Source organism: Zootermopsis nevadensis, unplaced genomic scaffold (genome assembly GCF_977971745.1).
Source record: "Zootermopsis nevadensis isolate Lab colony 2312 unplaced genomic scaffold, Znev_1.0 Znev_ptg000011l, whole genome shotgun sequence".
NCBI classification, from domain to species: Eukaryota; Metazoa; Arthropoda; class Insecta; order Blattodea; family Termopsidae; genus Zootermopsis; species Zootermopsis nevadensis.
In genome coordinates, this window is record NW_028259143.1 from 17,657,250 (window position 1) to 17,674,755 (window position 17,506).

A 17,506-nucleotide genomic window follows, 5' to 3' on the forward strand; every position below is an offset into this window, starting at 1 on the left:
GTCACTTGTCCCAAGTCTTGAGAAGTCACTCGTCCCAAGTCTTGAGAAGTCACTCGTCCCAAGTCTTGAGAAGTTCTTGTCCCAAGCCTTGAGAAGTCACTTGTCCCAAGTCTTGAGAAGTTCTTGTCCCAAGTCTTGAGAAGTCACTCGTCCCAAGTCTTGAGAAGTTCTTGTCCTAAGTCTTCTCTTCTTGTTTAGGGCTGTGCCTCACCCGTCTTTTCTGAATTGAAATTTTTTCGAAAATTTCGATAATTCTTAGATTTCTTCGCGTTTCACGCCATTTGGAGCCTTTTTTAATTTTTTTAAAATTTCGCCAAATTTTGAAAATTCTCAAAGGGGTACCCCTTTGAGAAATTTCAATTTTTTCGAAAAATTTCGAAAAATCGAAAAACGTGGCAAATCGTCCAAAAAGCGCACAAAACTAAGAATTTTTGAAAATTTTCAACTTTTAATTTTTTTCCGAATTTTCCGAAAATTTTTCGTTTTGTGCGCATTTCTGAAGGTTTGCAGCGTTTTTTTATTTTCCGAAAAATTTGAAATTTTTCCTTCTAAATTTGACCTGTCCTATCCCTATCAGGACTAGACTCCCAAGCCTTGAGAAGTCACTTGTCCCAAGTCTTGAGAAGTCCTTGTCCCAAGTCTTGAGAAGTTCTTGTCCCAAGTCTTGAGAAGTCACTTGTCCCAAGTCTTGAGAAGTCACTCGTCCCAAGTCTTGAGAAGTTCTTGTCCCAAGTCTTGAGAAGTCCTTGTCCCAAGTCTTGAGAAGTTCTTGTCCCAAGTCTTGAGAAGTCACTTGTCCCAAGTCTTGAGAAGTCACTCGTCCCAAGTCTTGAGAAGTCACTCGTCCCAAGTCTTGAGAAGTTCTTGTCCCAAGCCTTGAGAAGTCACTTGTCCCAAGTCTTGAGAAGTTCTTGTCCCAAGTCTTGAGAAGTCACTCGTCCCAAGTCTTGAGAAGTTACTGTCCCAAGTCTTGAGAAGTCACTTGTCCCAAGTCTTGAGAAGTTCTTGTCCTAAGTCTTCTCTTCTTGTTTAGGGCTGTGCCTCACCCGTCTTTTCTGAATTGAAATTTTTACGAAAATTTCGATAATTCTTAGTTTTCTTCGCGTTTCACGCCATTTGGAGCCTTTTTTAATTTTTTTAAAATTTCGCCAAATTTTGAAAATTCTCAAAGGGGTACCCCTTTGAGAAATTTCAATTTTTTCGAAAAATTTCGAAAAATCGAAAAACATGGCAAATCGTCCAAAAAGCGCACAAAACTAAGAATTTTTAAAAATTTTCAACTTTTAATTTTTTTCCGAATTTTCCGAAAATTTTTGGTTTTGTGCGCATTTCTGAAGGTTTGCAGCGTTTTTTGATTTTCCGAAAAATTTGAAATTTTTTCTTCTAAATTTGACCTGTCCTATCCCTATCAGGACTAGACTCCCAAGCCTTGAGAAGTCACTTGTCCCAAGTCTTGAGAAGTCCTTGTCCCAAGTCTTGAGAAGTTCTTGTCCCAAGTCTTGAGAAGTCACTTGTCCCAAGTCTTGAGAAGTCACTCGTCCCAAGTCTTGAGAAGTTCTTGTCCCAAGTCTTGAGAAGTCCTTGTCCCAAGTCTTGAGAAGTTCTTGTCCCAAGTCTTGAGAAGTCACTTGTCCCAAGTCTTGAGAAGTCACTCGTCCCAAGTCTTGAGAAGTCACTCGTCCCAAGTCTTGAGAAGTTCTTGTCCCAAGCCTTGAGAAGTCACTTGTCCCAAGTCTTGAGAAGTTCTTGTCCCAAGTCTTGAGAAGTCACTCGTCCCAAGTCTTGAGAAGTTATTGTCCCAAGTCTTGAGAAGTCACTTGTCCCAAGTCTTGAGAAGTTCTTGTCCTAAGTCTTCTCTTCTTGTTTAGGGCTGTGCCTCACCCGTCTTTTCTGAATTGAAATTTTTCGAAAATTTCGATAATTCTTAGTTTTCTTCGCGTTTCACGCCATTTGGAGCCTTTTTTAATTTTTTTAAAATTTCGCCAAAGTTTGAAAATTCTCAAAGGGGTACCCCTTTGAGAAATTTCAATTTTTTCGAAAAATTTCGAAAAATCGAAAAACGTGGCAAATCGTCCAAAAAGAGCACAAAACTAAGAATTTTTGAAAATTTTCAACTTTTAATTTTTTCCGAATTTTCCGAAAATTTTTCGTTTTGTGCGCATTTCTGAAGGTTTGCAGCGTTTTTTTATTTTCCGAAAAATTTGAAATTTTTCCTTCTAAATTTGACCTGTCCTATCCCTATCAGGACTAGACTCCCAAGCCTTGAGAAGTCACTTGACCCAAGTCTTGAGAAGTCCTTGTCCCAAGTCTTGAGAAGTCACTTGTCCCAAGTCTTGAGAAGTCACTCGTCCCAAGTCTTGAGAAGTTCTTGTCCCAAGTCTTGAGAAGTTCTTGTCCCAAGTCTTGAGAAGTCCTTGTCCCAAGTCTTGAGAAGTTCTTGTCCCAAGTCTTGAGAAGTCACTTGTCCCAAGTCTTGAGAAGTCACTCGTCCCAAGTCTTGAGAAGTCACTCGTCCCAAGTCTTGAGAAGTTCTTGTCCCAAGCCTTGAGAAGTCACTTGTCCCAAGTCTTGAGAAGTTCTTGTCCCAAGTCTTGAGAAGTCACTCGTCCCAAGTCTTGAGAAGTTACTGTCCCAAGTCTTGAGAAGTCACTTGTCCCAAGTCTTGAGAAGTTCTTGTCCTAAGTCTTCTCTTCTTGTTTAGGGCTGTGCCTCACCCGTCTTTTCTGAATTGAAATTTTTTCGAAAATTTCGATAATTCTTAGTTTTCTTCGCGTTTCACGCCATTTGGAGCCTTTTTTAATTTTTTTAAAATTTCGCCAAATTTTGAAAATTCTCAAAGGGGTACCCCTTTGAGAAAATTCAATTTTTTCGAAAAATTTCGAAAAATCGAAAAACGTGGCAAATCGTCCAAAAAGCGCACAAAACTAAGAATTTTTGAAAATTTTCAACTTTTAATTTTTTTCCGAATTTTCCGAAAATTTTTCGTTTTGTGCGCATTTCTGAAGGTTTGCAGCGTTTTTTTATTTTCCGAAAAATTTGAAATTTTTCCTTCTAAATTTGACCTGTCCTATCCCTATCAGGACTAGACTCCCAAGCCTTGAGAAGTCACTTGTCCCAAGTCTTGAGAAGTCCTTGTCCCAAGTCTTGAGAAGTTCTTGTCCCAAGTCTTGAGAAGTCACTTGTCCCAACTCTTGAGAAGTCACTCGTCCCAAGTCTTGAGAAGTTCTTGTCCCAAGTCTTGAGAAGTCCTTGTCCCAAGTCTTGAGAAGTTCTTGTCCCAAGTCTTGAGAAGTCACTTGTCCCAAGTCTTGAGAAGTCACTCGTCCCAAGTCTTGAGAAGTCACTCGTCCCAAGTCTTGAGAAGTTCTTGTCCCAAGCCTTGAGAAGTCACTTGTCCCAAGTCTTGAGAAGTTCTTGTCCCAAGTCTTGAGAAGTCACTCGTCCCAAGTCTTGAGAAGTTACTGTCCCAAGTCTTGAGAAGTCACTTGTCCCAAGTCTTGAGAAGTTCTTGTCCTAAGTCTTCTCTTCTTGTTTAGGGCTGTGCCTCACCCGTCTTTTCTGAATTGAAATTTTTTCGAAAATTTCGATAATTCTTAGTTTTCTTCGCGTTTCACGCCATTTGGAGCCTTTTTTAATTTTTTTAAAATTTCGCCAAATTTTGAAAATTCTCAAAGGGGTACCCCTTTGAGAAAATTCAATTTTTTCGAAAAATTTCGAAAAATCGAAAAACGTGGCAAATCGTCCAAAAACCGCACAAAACTAAGAATTTTTGAAAATTTTCAACTTTTAATTTTTTCCGAATTTTCCGAAAATTTTTCGTTTTGTGCGCATTTCTGAAGGTTTGCAGCGTTTTTTTATTTTCCGAAAAATTTGAAATTTTTCCTTCTAAATTTGACCTGTCCTATCCCTATCAGGACTAGACTCCCAAGCCTTGAGAAGTCACTTGACCCAAGTCTTGAGAAGTCCTTGTCCCAAGTCTTGAGAAGTTCTTGTCCCAAGTCTTGAGAAGTCACTTGTCCCAAGTCTTGAGAAGTCACTCGTCCCAAGTCTTGAGAAGTTCTTGTCCCAAGTCTTGAGAAGTCCTTGTCCCAAGTCTTGAGAAGTTCTTGTCCGAAGTCTTGAGAAGTCACTTGTCCCAAGTCTTGAGAAGTCACTCGTCCCAAGTCTTGAGAAGTCACTCGTCCCAAGTCTTGAGAAGTCACTTGTCCCAAGTCTTGAGAAGTTCTTGTCCTAAGTCTTCTCTTCTTGTTTAGGGCTGTGCCTCACCCGTCTTTTCTGAATTGAAATTTTTACGAAAATTTCGATAATTCTTAGTTTTCTTCGCGTTTCACGCCATTTGGAGCCTTTTTTAATTTTTTTAAAATTTCGGTACCCCTTTGAGAAATTTCAATTTTTTCGAAAAATTTCGAAAAATCGAAAAACGTGGCAAATCGTCCAAAAAGCGCACAAAACTAAGAATTTTTGAAAATTTTCAACTTTTAATTTTTTTCCGAATTTTCCGAAAATTTTTCGTTTTGTGCGCATTTCTGAAGGTTTGCAGCGTTTTTTTATTTTCCGAAAAATTTGAAATTTTTCCTTCTAAATTTGACCTGTCCTATCCCTATCAGGACTAGACTCCCAAGCCTTGAGAAGTCACTTGTCCCAAGGCTTGAGAAGTCCTTGTCCCAAGTCTTGAGAAGTTCTTGTCCCAAGTCTTGAGAAGTCACTTGTCCCAAGTCTTGAGAAGTCACTCGTCCCAAGTCTTGAGAAGTTCTTGTCCCAAGTCTTGAGAAGTCCTTGTCCCAAGTCTTGAGAAGTTCTTGCCCCAAGTCTTGAGAAGTCACTTGTCCCAAGTCTTGAGAAGTCACTCGTCCCAAGTCTTGAGAAGTCACTCGTCCCAAGTCTTGAGAAGTTCTTGTCCCAAGCCTTGAGAAGTCACTTGTCCCAAGTCTTGAGAAGTTCTTGTCCCAAGTCTTGAGAAATCACTCGTCCCAAGTCTTGAGAAGTTCTTGTCCCAAGTCTTGAGAAGTCACTCGTCCCAAGTCTTGAGAAGTTCTTGTCCTAAGTCTTCTCTACTTGTTTAGGGCTGTGCCTCACCCGTCTTTTCTGAATTCAATTTTCTTCGAAAATTTCGATAATTCTTAGTTTTCTTCGCGTTTCACGCCATTTGGAGCCTTTTTTAATTTTTTTAAAATTTCGCCAAATTTTGAAAATTCTCAAAGGGGTACCCCTTTGAGAAATTTCAATTTTTTCGAAAAATTTCGAAAAATAGAAAAACGTGGCAAATCGTCCAAAAAGCACACAAAACTAAGAATTTTTGAAAATTTTCAACTTTTAATTTTTTTCCGAATTTTCCGAAAATGTTTGGTTTTGTGCTCATTTCTGAAGGTTTGCAGCGTTTTTTGATTTTCTGAAAAATTTGAAATTTTTTCTTCTAAATTTGACCTGTCCTATCCCTAACAGGACTAGACTCCCAAGTCTTGAGAAGTCACTTGTCCCAAGTCTTGAGAAGTCCTTGTCCCAAGTCTTGAGAAGTTCTTGTCCCAAGTCTTGAGAAGTCACTTGTCCCAAGTCTTGAGAAGTCACTCGTCCCAAGTCTTGAGAAGTCACTCGTCCCAAGTCTTGAGACGTTCTTGTCCTAAGTCTTGAGAAGTCCTTGTCCCAAGTCTTGAGAAGTTCTTGTCCCAAGTCTTGAGAAGTCACTTGTCCCAAGTCTTGAGAAGTCACTCGTCCCAAGTCTTGAGAAGTCACTCGTCCCAAGTCTTGAGAAGTTCTTGTCCCAAGCCTTGAGAAGTCACTTGTCCCAAGTCTTGAGAAGTTCTTGTCCCAAGAATTGAGAAGTCACTTGTCCCAAGTCTTGAGAAGTCACTCGTCCCAAGTCTTGCGAAGTCACTCGTCCCAAGTCTTGAGAAGTTCTTGTCCCAAGTCTTGAGAAGTCACTTGTCCCAAGTCTTGAGAAGTTCTTGTCCTAAGTCTTCTCTTCTTGTTTAGGGCTGTGCCTCACCCGTCTTTTCTGAATAGAAATTTTTACGAAAATTTCGATAATTCTTAGTTTTCTTCGCGTTTCACGCCATTCGGAGCCTTTTTTAATTTTTTTTAAATTTCGCCAAATTTTGAAAATTCTCAAAGGGGTAACCCTTTGAGAAATTTCAATTTTTTCGAAAAATTTCGAAAAATAGAAAAACGTGGCAAATCGTCCAAAAAGCGCACAAAACTAAGAATTTTTGAAAATTTTCAACTTTTAATTTTTTTCCGAATTTTCCGAAAATTTTTGGTTTTGTGCGCATTTCTGAAGGTTTGCAGCGTTTTTTGATTTTCCGAAAAATTTGAAATTTTTTCTTCTAAATTTGACCTGTCCTATCCCTATCAGGACTAGACTCCCAAGTCTTGAGAAGTCACTTGTCCCAAGTCTTGAGAAGTCCTTGTCCCAAGTCTTGAGAAGTTCTTGTCCCAAGTCTTGAGAAGTCACTTGTCCCAAGTCTTGAGAAGTCACTCGTCCCAAGTCTTGAGAAGTCACTCGTCCCAAGTCTTGAGAAGTCACTCGTCCCAAGTCTTGAGAAGTTCTTTTCCTAAGTCTTGAGAAGTCCTTGTCCCAAGTCTTGAGAAGTTCTTGTCCCAAGTCTTGAGAAGTCACTTGTCCCAAGTCTTGAGAAGTCACTCGTCCCAAGTCTTGAGAAGCCACTCGTCCCAAGTCTTGAGAAGTCACTTGTCCCAAGACTAGTTCTTGTCCCAAGCCTTGAGAAGTCACAAGTCCCAAGTCTTGCGAAGTCACTCGTCCCAAGTCTTGAGAAGTTCTTGTCCCAAGTCTTGAGAAGTCACTTGTCCCAAGTCTTGAGAAGTCACTCGTCCCAAGTCTTGAGAAGTTCTTGTCCCAAGTCTTGAGAAGTCCTTGTCCCAAGTCTTGAGAAGTTCTTGCCCCAAGTCTTGAGAAGTCACTTGTCCCAAGTCTTGAGAAGTCACTCGTCCCAAGTCTTGAGAAGTCACTCGTCCCAAGTCTTGAGAAGTTCTTGTCCCAAGCCTTGAGAAGTCACTTGTCCCAAGTCTTGAGAAGTTCTTGTCCCAAGTCTTGAGAAATCACTCGTCCCAAGTCTTGAGAAGTTCTTGTCCCAAGTCTTGAGAAGTCACTCGTCCCAAGTCTTGAGAAGTTCTTGTCCTAAGTCTTCTCTTCTTGTTTAGGGCTGTGCCTCACCCGTCTTTTCTGAATTCAATTTTCTTCGAAAATTTCGATAATTCTTAGTTTTCTTCGCGTTTCACGCCATTTGGAGCCTTTTTTAATTTTTTTAAAATTTCGCCAAGTTTTGAAAATTCTCAAAGGGGTACCCCTTTGAGAAATTTCAATTTTTTCGAAAAATTTCGAAAAATAGAAAAACGTGGCAAATCGTCCAAAAAGCACACAAAACTAAGAATTTTTGAAAATTTTCAACTTTTAATTTTTTTCCGAATTTTCCGAAAATGTTTGGTTTTGTGCTCATTTCTGAAGGTTTGCAGCGTTTTTTGATTTTCTGAAAAATTTGAAATTTTTTCTTCTAAATTTGACCTGTCCTATCCCTAACAGGACTAGACTCCCAAGTCTTGAGAAGTCACTTGTCCCAAGTCTTGAGAAGTCCTTGTCCCAAGTCTTGAGAAGTTCTTGTCCCAAGTCTTGAGAAGTCACTTGTCCCAAGTCTTGAGAAGTCAAGTCTTGAGAAGTCACTCGTCCCAAGTCTTGAGACGTTCTTGTCCTAAGTCTTGAGAAGTCCTTGTCCCAAGTCTTGAGAAGTTCTTGTCCCAAGTCTTGAGAAGTCACTTGTCCCAAGTCTTGAGAAGTCACTCGTCCCAAGTCTTGAGAAGTCACTCGTCCCAAGTCTTGAGAAGTTCTTGTCCCAAGCCTTGAGAAGTCACTTGTCCCAAGTCTTGAGAAGTTCTTGTCCCAAGAATTGAGAAGTCACTTGTCCCAAGTCTTGAGAAGTCACTCGTCCCAAGTCTTGCGAAGTCACTCGTCCCAAGTCTTGAGAAGTTCTTGTCCCAAGTCTTGAGAAGTCACTTGTCCCAAGTCTTGAGAAGTTCTTGTCCTAAGTCTTCTCTTCTTGTTTAGGGCTGTGCCTCACCCGTCTTTTCTGAATTGAAATTTTTACGAAAATTTCGATAATTCTTAGTTTTCTTCGCGTTTCACGCCATTCGGAGCCTTTTTTAATTTTTTTTAAATTTCGCCAAATTTTGAAAATTCTCAAAGGGGTAACCCTTTGAGAAATTTCAATTTTTTCGAAAAATTTCGAAAAATAGAAAAACGTGGCAAATCGTCCAAAAAGCGCACAAAACTAAGAATTTTTGAAAATTTTCAACTTTTAATTTTTTTCCGAATTTTCCGAAAATTTTTGGTTTTGTGCGCATTTCTGAAGGTTTGCAGCGTTTTTTGATTTTCCGAAAAATTTGAAATTTTTTCTTCTAAATTTGACCTGTCCTATCCCTATCAGGACTAGACTCCCAAGTCTTGAGAAGTCCTTGTCCCAAGTCTTGAGAAGTTCTTGTCCCAAGTCTTGAGAAGTCACTTGTCCCAAGTCTTGAGAAGTCACTCGTCCCAAGTCTTGAGAAGTCACTCGTCCCAAGTCTTGAGACGTTCTTTTCCTAAGTCTTGAGAAGTCCTTGTCCCAAGTCTTGAGAAGTTCTTGTCCCAAGTCTTGAGAAGTCACTTGTCCCAAGTCTTGAGAAGTCACTCGTCCCAAGTCTTGAGAAGCCACTCGTCCCAAGTCTTGAGAAGTCACTTGTCCCAAGACTAGTTCTTGTCCCAAGCCTTGAGAAGTCACAAGTCCCAAGTCTTGCGAAGTCACTCGTCCCAAGTCTTGAGAAGTTATTGTCCCAAGTCTTGAGAAGTCACTTGTCCCAAGTCTTGAGAAGTTCTTGTCCTAAGTCTTCTCTTCTTGTTTAGGGCTGTGCCTCACCCGTCTTTTCTGAATTGAAATTTTTACGAAAATTTCGATAATTCTTAGTTTTCTTCGCGTTTCACGCCATTTGGAGCCTTTTTTATTTTTTTTAAAATTTCGCCAAATTTTGAAAATTCTCAAAGGGGTACCCCTTTGAGAAATTTCAATTTTTTCGAAAAATTTCGAAAAATCGAAAAGCGTGGCAAATCGTCCAAAAAGCGCACAAAACTAAGAATTTTTGAAAACTTTCAACTTTTAATTTTTTTCCGAATTTTCCGAAAATTTTTCGTTTTGTGCGCATTTCTGAAGGTTTGCAGCGTTTTTTTATTTTCCGAAAAATTTGAAATTTTTCCTTCTAAATTTGACCTGTCCTATCCCTATCAGGACTAGACTCCCAAGACTTGAGAAGTCACTTGTCCCAAGTCTTGAGAAGTCCTTGTCCCTAGTCTTGAGAAGTTCTTGTCCCAAGTCTTGAGAAGTCACTTGTCCCAAGTCTTGAGAAGTCACTCGTCCCAAGTCTTGAGAAGTTCTTGTCCCAAGTCTTGAGAAGTCCTTGTCCCAAGTCTTGAGAAGTTCTTGCCCCAAGTCTTCAGAAGTCACTTGACCCAAGTCTTGAGAAGTCACTCGTCCCAAGTCTTGAGAAGTCACTCGTCCCAAGTCTTGAGAAGTTCTTGTCCCAAGCCTTGAGAAGTCACTTGTCCCAAGTCTTGAGAAGTTCTTGTCCCAAGTCTTGAGAAGTCACTCGTCCCAAGTCTTGAGAAGTTACTGTCCCAAGTCTTGAGAAGTCACTTGTCCCAAGTCTTGAGAAGTTCTTGTCCTAAGTCTTCTCTTCTTGTTTAGGGCTGTGCCTCACCCGTCTTTTCTGAATTGAAATTTTTCGAAAATTTCGATAATTCTTAGTTTTCTTCGCGTTTCACGCCATTTGGAGCCTTTTTTAATTTTTTTAAAATTTCGCCAAATTTTGAAAATTCTCAAAGGGGTACCCCTTTGAGAAATTTCAATTTTTTCGAAAAATTTCGAAAAATCGAAAAACGTGGCAAATCGTCCAAAAAGCGCACAAAACTAAGAATTTTTGAAAATATTCAACTTTCAATTTTTTTCCGAATTTTCCGAAAATTTTTGGTTTTGTGCGCATTTCTGAAGGTTTGCAGCGTTTTTTGATTTTCCGAAAAATTTGAAATTTTTTCTTCTAAATTTGACCTGTCCTATCCCTATCAGGACTAGACTCCCAAGTCTTGAGAAGTCACTTGTCCCAAGTCTTGAGAAGTCACTCGTCCCAAGTCTTGAGAAGTCACTCGTCCCAAGTCTTGAGACGTTCTTGTCCTAAGTCTTGAGAAGTCCTTGTCCCAAGTCTTGAGAAGTTCTTGTCCCAAGTCTTGAGAAGTCACTTGTCCCAAGTCTTGAGAAGTCACTCGTCCCAAGTCTTGAGAAGTCACTCGTCCCAAGTCTTGAGAAGTTCTTGTCCCAAGCCTTGAGAAGTCACTTGTCCCAAGTCTTGAGAAGTTCTTGTCCCAAGAATTGAGAAGTCACTTGTCCCAAGTCTTGAGAAGTCACTCGTCCCAAGTCTTGCGAAGTCACTCGTCCCAAGTCTTGAGAAGTTCTTGTCCCAAGTCTTGAGAAGTCACTTGTCCCAAGTCTTGAGAAGTTCTTGTCCTAAGTCTTCTCTTCTTGTTTAGGGCTGTGCCTCACCCGTCTTTTCTGAATTGAAATTTTTACGAAAATTTCGATAATTCTTAGTTTTCTTCGCGTTTCACGCCATTCGGAGCCTTTTTTAATTTTTTTTAAATTTCGCCAAATTTTGAAAATTCTCAAAGGGGTACCCCTTTGAGAAATTTCAATTTTTTCGAAAAATTTCGAAAAATAGAAAAACGTGGCAAATCGTCCAAAAAGCGCACAAAACTAAGAATTTTTGAAAATTTTCAACTTTTAATTTTTTTCCGAATTTTCCGAAAATTTTTGGTTTTGTGCGCATTTCTGAAGGTTTGCAGCGTTTTTTGATTTTCCGAAAAATATGAAATTTTTTCTTCTAAGTTTGACCTGTCCTATCCCTATCAGGACTAGACTCCCAAGTCTTGAGAAGTCACTTGTCCCAAGTCTTGAGAAGTCCTTGTCCCAAGTCTTGAGAAGTTCTTGTCCCAAGTCTTGAGAAGTCACTTGTCCCAAGTCTTGAGAAGTCACTCGTCCCAAGTCTTGAGAAGTCACTCGTCCCAAGTCTTGAGACGTTCTTGTCCTAAGTCTTGAGAAGTCCTTGTCCCAAGTCTTGAGAAGTTCTTGTCCCAAGTCTTGAGAAGTCACTTGTCCCAAGTCTTGAGAAGTCACTCGTCACAAGTCTTGAGAAGTCACTCGTCCCAAGTCTTGAGAAGTCACTTGTCCCAAGACTTGAGAAGTTCTTGTCCCAAGCCTTGAGAAGTCACAAGTCCCAAGTCTTGCGAAGTCACTCGTCCCAAGTCTTGAGAAGTTCTTGTCCCAAGTCTTGAGAAGTCACTTGTCCCAAGTCTTGAGAAGTCACTCGTCCCAAGTCTTGAGAAGTTCTTGTCCCAATTCTTGAGAAGTCCTTGTCCCAAGTCTTGAGAAGTTCTTGCCCCAAGTCTTCAGAAGTCACTTGTCCCAAGTCTTGAGAAGTCACTCGTCCCAAGTCTTGAGAAGTCACTCGTCCCAAGTCTTGAGAAATTCTTGTCCCAAGCCTTGAGAAGTCACTTGTCCCAAGTCTTGAGAAGTTCTTGTCCCAAGTCTTGAGAAGTCACTCGTCCCAAGTCTTGAGAAGTTACTGTCCCAAGTCTTGAGAAGTCACTTGTCCCAAGTCTTGAGAAGTTCTTGTCCTAAGTCTTCTCTTCTTGTTTAGGGCTGTGCCTCACCCGTCTTTTCTGAATTGAAATTTTTACGAAAATTTCGATAATTCTTAGTTTTCTTCGCGTTTCACGCCATTTGGAGCCTTTTTTATTTTTTTTAAAATTTCGCCAAATTTTGAAAATTCTCAAAGGGGTACCCCTTTGAGAAATTTCAATTTTTTCGAAAAATTTCGAAAAATCGAAAAACGTGGCAAATCGTCCAAAAAGCGCACAAAACTAAGAATTTTTGAAAATATTCAACTTTTAATTTTTTTCCGAATTTTCCGAAAATTTTTGGTTTTGTGCGCATTTCTGAAGGTTTGCAGCGTTTTTTGATTTTCCGAAAAATTTGAAATTTTTTCTTCTAAATTTGACCTGTCCTATCCCTATCAGGACTAGACTCCCAAGTCTTGAGAAGTCACTTGTCCCAAGTCTTGAGAAGTCACTCGTCCCAAGTCTTGAGAAGTCACTCGTCCCAAGTCTTGAGACGTTCTTGTCCTAAGTCTTGAGAAGTCCTTGTCCCAAGTCTTGAGAAGTTCTTGTCCCAAGTCTTGAGAAGTCACTTGTCCCAAGTCTTGAGAAGTCACTCGTCCCAAGTCTTGAGAAGTCACTCGTCCCAAGTCTTGAGAAGTTCTTGTCCCAAGCCTTGAGAAGTCACTTGTCCCAAGTCTTGAGAAGTTCTTGTCCCAAGAATTGAGAAGTCACTCGTCCCAAGTCTTGCGAAGTCACTCGTCCCAAGTCTTGAGAAGTTCTTGTCCCAAGTCTTGAGAAGTCACTTGTCCCAAGTCTTGAGAAGTTCTTGTCCTAAGTCTTCTCTTCTTGTTTAGGGCTGTGCCTCACCCGTCTTTTCTGAATTGAAATTTTTACGAAAATTTCGATAATTCTTAGTTTTCTTCGCGTTTCACGCCATTCGGAGCCTTTTTTAATTTTTTTTAAATTTCGCCAAATTTTGAAAATTCTCAAAGGGGTACCCCTTTGAGAAATTTCAATTTTTTCGAAAAATTTCGAAAAATAGAAAAACGTGGCAAATCGTCCAAAAAGCGCACAAAACTAAGAATTTTTGAAAATTTTCAACTTTTAATTTTTTTCCGAATTTTCCGAAAATTTTTGGTTTTGTGCGCATTTCTGAAGGTTTGCAGCGTTTTTTGATTTTCCGAAAAATATGAATTTTTTTCTTCTAAGTTTGACCTGTCCTATCCCTATCAGGACTAGACTCCCAAGTCTTGAGAAGTCACTTGTCCCAAGTCTTGAGAAGTCCTTGTCCCAAGTCTTGAGAAGTTCTTGTCCCAAGTCTTGAGAAGTCACTTGTCCCAAGTCTTGAGAAGTCACTCGTCCCAAGTCTTGAGAAGTCACTCGTCCCAAGTCTTGAGACGTTCTTGTCCTAAGTCTTGAGAAGTCCTTGTCCCAAGTCTTGAGAAGTTCTTGTCCCAAGTCTTGAGAAGTCACTTGTCCCAAGTCTTGAGAAGTCACTCGTCACAAGTCTTGAGAAGTCACTCGTCCCAAGTCTTGAGAAGTCACTTGTCCCAAGACTTGAGAAGTTCTTGTCCCAAGCCTTGAGAAGTCACAAGTCCCAAGTCTTGCGAAGTCACTCGTCCCAAGTCTTGAGAAGTTATTGTCCCAAGTCTTGAGAAGTCACTTGTCCCAAGTCTTGAGAAGTTCTTGTCCTAAGTCTTCTCTTCTTGTTTAGGGCTGTGCCTCACCCGTCTTTTCTGAATTGAAATTTTTCGAAAATTTCGATAATTCTTAGTTTTCTTCGCGTTTCACGCCATTTGGAGCCTTTTTTAATTTTTTTAAAATTTCGCCAAATTATGAAAATTCTCAAAGGGGTACCCCTTTGAGAAATTTCAATTTTTTCGAAAAATTTCGAAAAATCGAAAAGCGTGGCAAATCGTCCAAAAAGCGCACAAAACTAAGAATTTTTGAAAATTTTCAACTTTTAATTTTTTTCCGAATTTTCCGAAAATTTTTCGTTTTGTGCGCATTTCTGAAGGTTTGCAGCGTTTTTTTATTTTCCGAAAAATTAGAAATTTTTCCTTCTAAATTTGACCTGTCCTATCCCTATCAGGACTAGACTCCCAAGCCTTGAGAAGTCACTTGTCCCAAGTCTTGAGAAGTCCTTGTCCCAAGTCTTGAGAAGTTCTTGTCCCAAGTCTTGAGAAGTCACTTGTCCCAAGTCTTGAGAAGTCACTCGTCCCAAGTCTTGAGAAGTTCTTGTCCCAATTCTTGAGAAGTCCTTGTCCCAAGTCTTGAGAAGTTCTTGCCCCAAGTCTTCAGAAGTCACTTGTCCCAAGTCTTGAGAAGTCACTCGTCCCAAGTCTTGAGAAGTCACTCGTCCCAAGTCTTGAGAAGTTCTTGTCCCAAGCCTTGAGAAGTCACTTGTCCCAAGTCTTGAGAAGTTCTTGTCCCAAGTCTTGAGAAGTCACTCGTCCCAAGTCTTGAGAAGTTACTGTCCCAAGTCTTGAGAAGTCACTTGTCCCAAGTCTTGAGAAGTTCTTGTCCCAAGTCTTGAAAAGTCACTTGTCCCAAGTCTTGAGAAGTTCTTGTCCTAAGTCTTCTCTTCTTGTTTAGGGCTGTGCCTCACCCGTCTTTTCTGAATTGAAATTTTTACGAAAATTTCGATAATTCTTAGTTTTCTTCGCGTTTCACGCCATTCGGAGCCTTTTCTAATTTTTTTTAAATTTCGCCAAATTTTGAAAATTCTCAAAGGGGTACCCCTTTGAGAAATTTCAATTTTTTCAAAAAATTTCGAAAAATAGAAAAACGTGGCAAATCGTCCAAAAAGCGCACAAAACTAAGAATTTTTGAAAATTTTCAACTTTTAATTTTTTTCCGAATTTTCCGAAAATTTTTGGTTTTGTGCGCATTTCTGAAGGTTTGCAGCGTTTTTTGATTTTCCGAAATATTTTAAATTTTTTCTTCTAAATTTGACCTGTCCTATCCCTATCAGGACTAGACTCCCAAGTCTTGAGAAGTCACTTGTCCCAAGTCTTGAGAAGTCCTTGTCCCAAGTCTTGAGAAGTTCTTGTCCCAAGTCTTGAGAAGTCACTTGTCCCAAGTCTTGAGAAGTCACTCGTCCCAAGTCTTGAGAAGTCACTCGTCCCAAGTCTTGAGACGTTCTTGTCCTAAGTCTTGAGAAGTCCTTGTCCCAAGTCTTGAGAAGTTCTTGTCCCAAGTCTTGAGAAGTCACTCGTCCCAAGTCTTGAGAAGTCACTCGTCCCAAGTCTTGAGAAGTTCTTGTCCCAAGCCTTGAGAAGTCACTTGTCCCAAGCCTTGAGAAGTCACTTGTCCCAAGTCTTGAGAAGTTCTTGTCCCAAGTCTTGAGAAGTCACTCGTCCCAAGTCTTGAGAAGTTACTGTCCCAAGTCTTGAGAAGTCACTTGTCCCAAGTCTTGAGAAGTTCTTGTCCTAAGTCTTCTCTTCTTGTTTAGGGCTCTGCCTCACCCGTCTTTTCTGAATTGAAATTTTTACGAAAATTTCGATAATTCTTAGTTTTCTTCGCGTTTCACGCCATTCGGAGCATTTTTTAATTTTTTTTAAATTTCGCCAAATTTTGAAAATTCTCAAAGGGGTACCCCTTTGAGAAATTTCAATTTTTTCAAAAAATTTCGAAAAATAGAAAAACGAGGCAAATCGTCCAAAAAGCGCACAAAACTAAGAATTTTTGAAAATTTTCAACTTTTAATTTTTTTCCGAATTTTCCGAAAATTTTTCGTTTTGTGCGCATTTCTGAAGGTTTGCAGCGTTTTTTGATTTTCCGAAAAATTTTAAATTTTTCCTTCTAAATTTGACCTGTCCTATCCCTATCAGGACTAGACTCCCAAGCCTTGAGAAGTCACTTGTCCCAAGTCTTGAGAAGTCCTTGTCCCAAGTCTTGAGAAGTTCTTGTCCCAAGTCTTGAGAAGTCACTTGTCCCAAGTCTTGAGAAGTCACTCGTCCCAAGTCTTGAGAAGTCACTCGTCCAAGTCTTGAGAAGTTCTTGTCCCAAGCCTTGAGAAGTCACTTGTCCCAAGTCTTGAGAAGTTCTTGTCCCAAGTCTTGAGAAATCACTCGTCCCAAGTCTTGAGAAGTTCTTGTCCCAAGTCTTGAGAAGTCACTTGTCCCAAGTCTTGAGAAGTTCTTGTCCTAAGTCTTCTCTTCTTGTTTAGGGCTGTGCCTCACCCGTCTTTTCTGAATTGAATTTTTTTCGAAAATTTCGATAATTCTTAGTTTTCTTCGCGTTTCACGCCATTCGGAGCCTTTTTTAATTTTTTTAAAATTTCGCCAAATTTTGAAAATTCTCAAAGGGGTACCCCTTTGAGAAATTTCAATTTTTTCGAAAAATTTCGAAAAATAGAAAAACGTGGCAAATCGTCCAAAAAGCACACAAAACTAAGAATTTTTGAAAATTTTCAACTTTTAATTTTTTTCCGAATTTTCCGAAAATTTTTGGTTTTGTGCGCATTTCTGAAGGTTTGCAGCGTTTTCTGATTTTCTGAAAAAATTGAAATTTTTTCTTCTAAATTTGACCTGTCCTATCCCTAACAGGACTAGACTCCCAAGTCTTGAGCAGTCACTTGTCCCAAGTCTTGAGAAGTCCTTGTCCCAAGTCTTGAGAAGTTCTTGTCCCAAGTCTTGAGAAGTCACTTGTCCCAAGTCTTGAGAAGTCACTCGTCCCAAGTCTTGAGAAGTCACTCGTCCCAAGTCTTGAGTCGTTCTTGTCCTAAGTCTTGAGAAGTCCTTGTCCCAAGTCTTGAGAAGTTCTTGTCCCAAGTCTTGAGAAGTCACTTGTCCCAAGTCTTGAGAAGTCACTCGTCCCAAGTCTTGAGAAGTCACTCGTCCCAAGTCTTGAGAAGTTCTTGTCCCAAGCCTTGAGAAGTCACTTGTCCCAAGTCTTGCGAAGTCACTCGTCCCAAGTCTTGAGACGTTCTTGTCCTAAGTCTTGAGAAGTCCTTGTCCCAAGTCTTGAGAAGTTCTTGTCCCAAGTCTTGAGAAGTCACTTGTCCCAAGTCTTGAGAAGTCACTCGTCCCAAGTCTTGAGAAGTCACTCGTCCCAAGTCTTGAGAAGTTCTTGTCCCAAGCCTTGAGAAGTCACTTGTCCCAAGTCTTGAGAAGTTCTTGTCCCAAGAATTGAGAAGTCACTTGTCCCAAGTCTTGAGAAGTCACTCGTCCCAAGTCTTGCGAAGTCACTCGTCCCAAGTCTTGAGAAGTTCTTGTCCCAAGTCTTGAGAAGTCACTTGTCCCAAGTCTTGAGAAGTTCTTGTCCTAAGTCTTCTCTTCTTGTTTAGGGCTGTGCCTCACCCGTCTTTTCTGAATTGAAATTTTTACGAAAATTTCGATAATTCTTAGTTTTCTTCGCGTTTCACGCCATTCGGAGCCTTTTTTATTTTTTTTTAAATTTCGCCAAATTTTGAAAATTCCCCTTTGAGAAATTTCAATTTTTTCAAAAAATTTCGAAAAATAGAAAAACGTGGCAAATCGTCCAAAAGGCGCACAAAACTAAGAATTTTTGAAAATTTTCAACTTTTAATTTTTTTCCGAATTTTCCGAAAATTTTTGGTTTTGTGGGCATTTCTGAAGGTTTGCAGCGTTTTTTGATTTTCCGAAAAATTTGAAATTTTTTCTTCTAAATTTGACCTGTCCTATCCCTATCAGGACTAGACTCCCAAGTCTTGAGAAGTCCTTGTCCCAAGTCTTGAGAAGTTCTTGTCCCAAGTCTTGAGAAGTCACTTGTCCCAAGTGTTGAGAAGTCACTCGTCCCAAGTCTTGAGAAGTCACTCGTCCCAAGTCTTGAGACGTTCTTGTCCTAAGTCTTGAGAAGTCC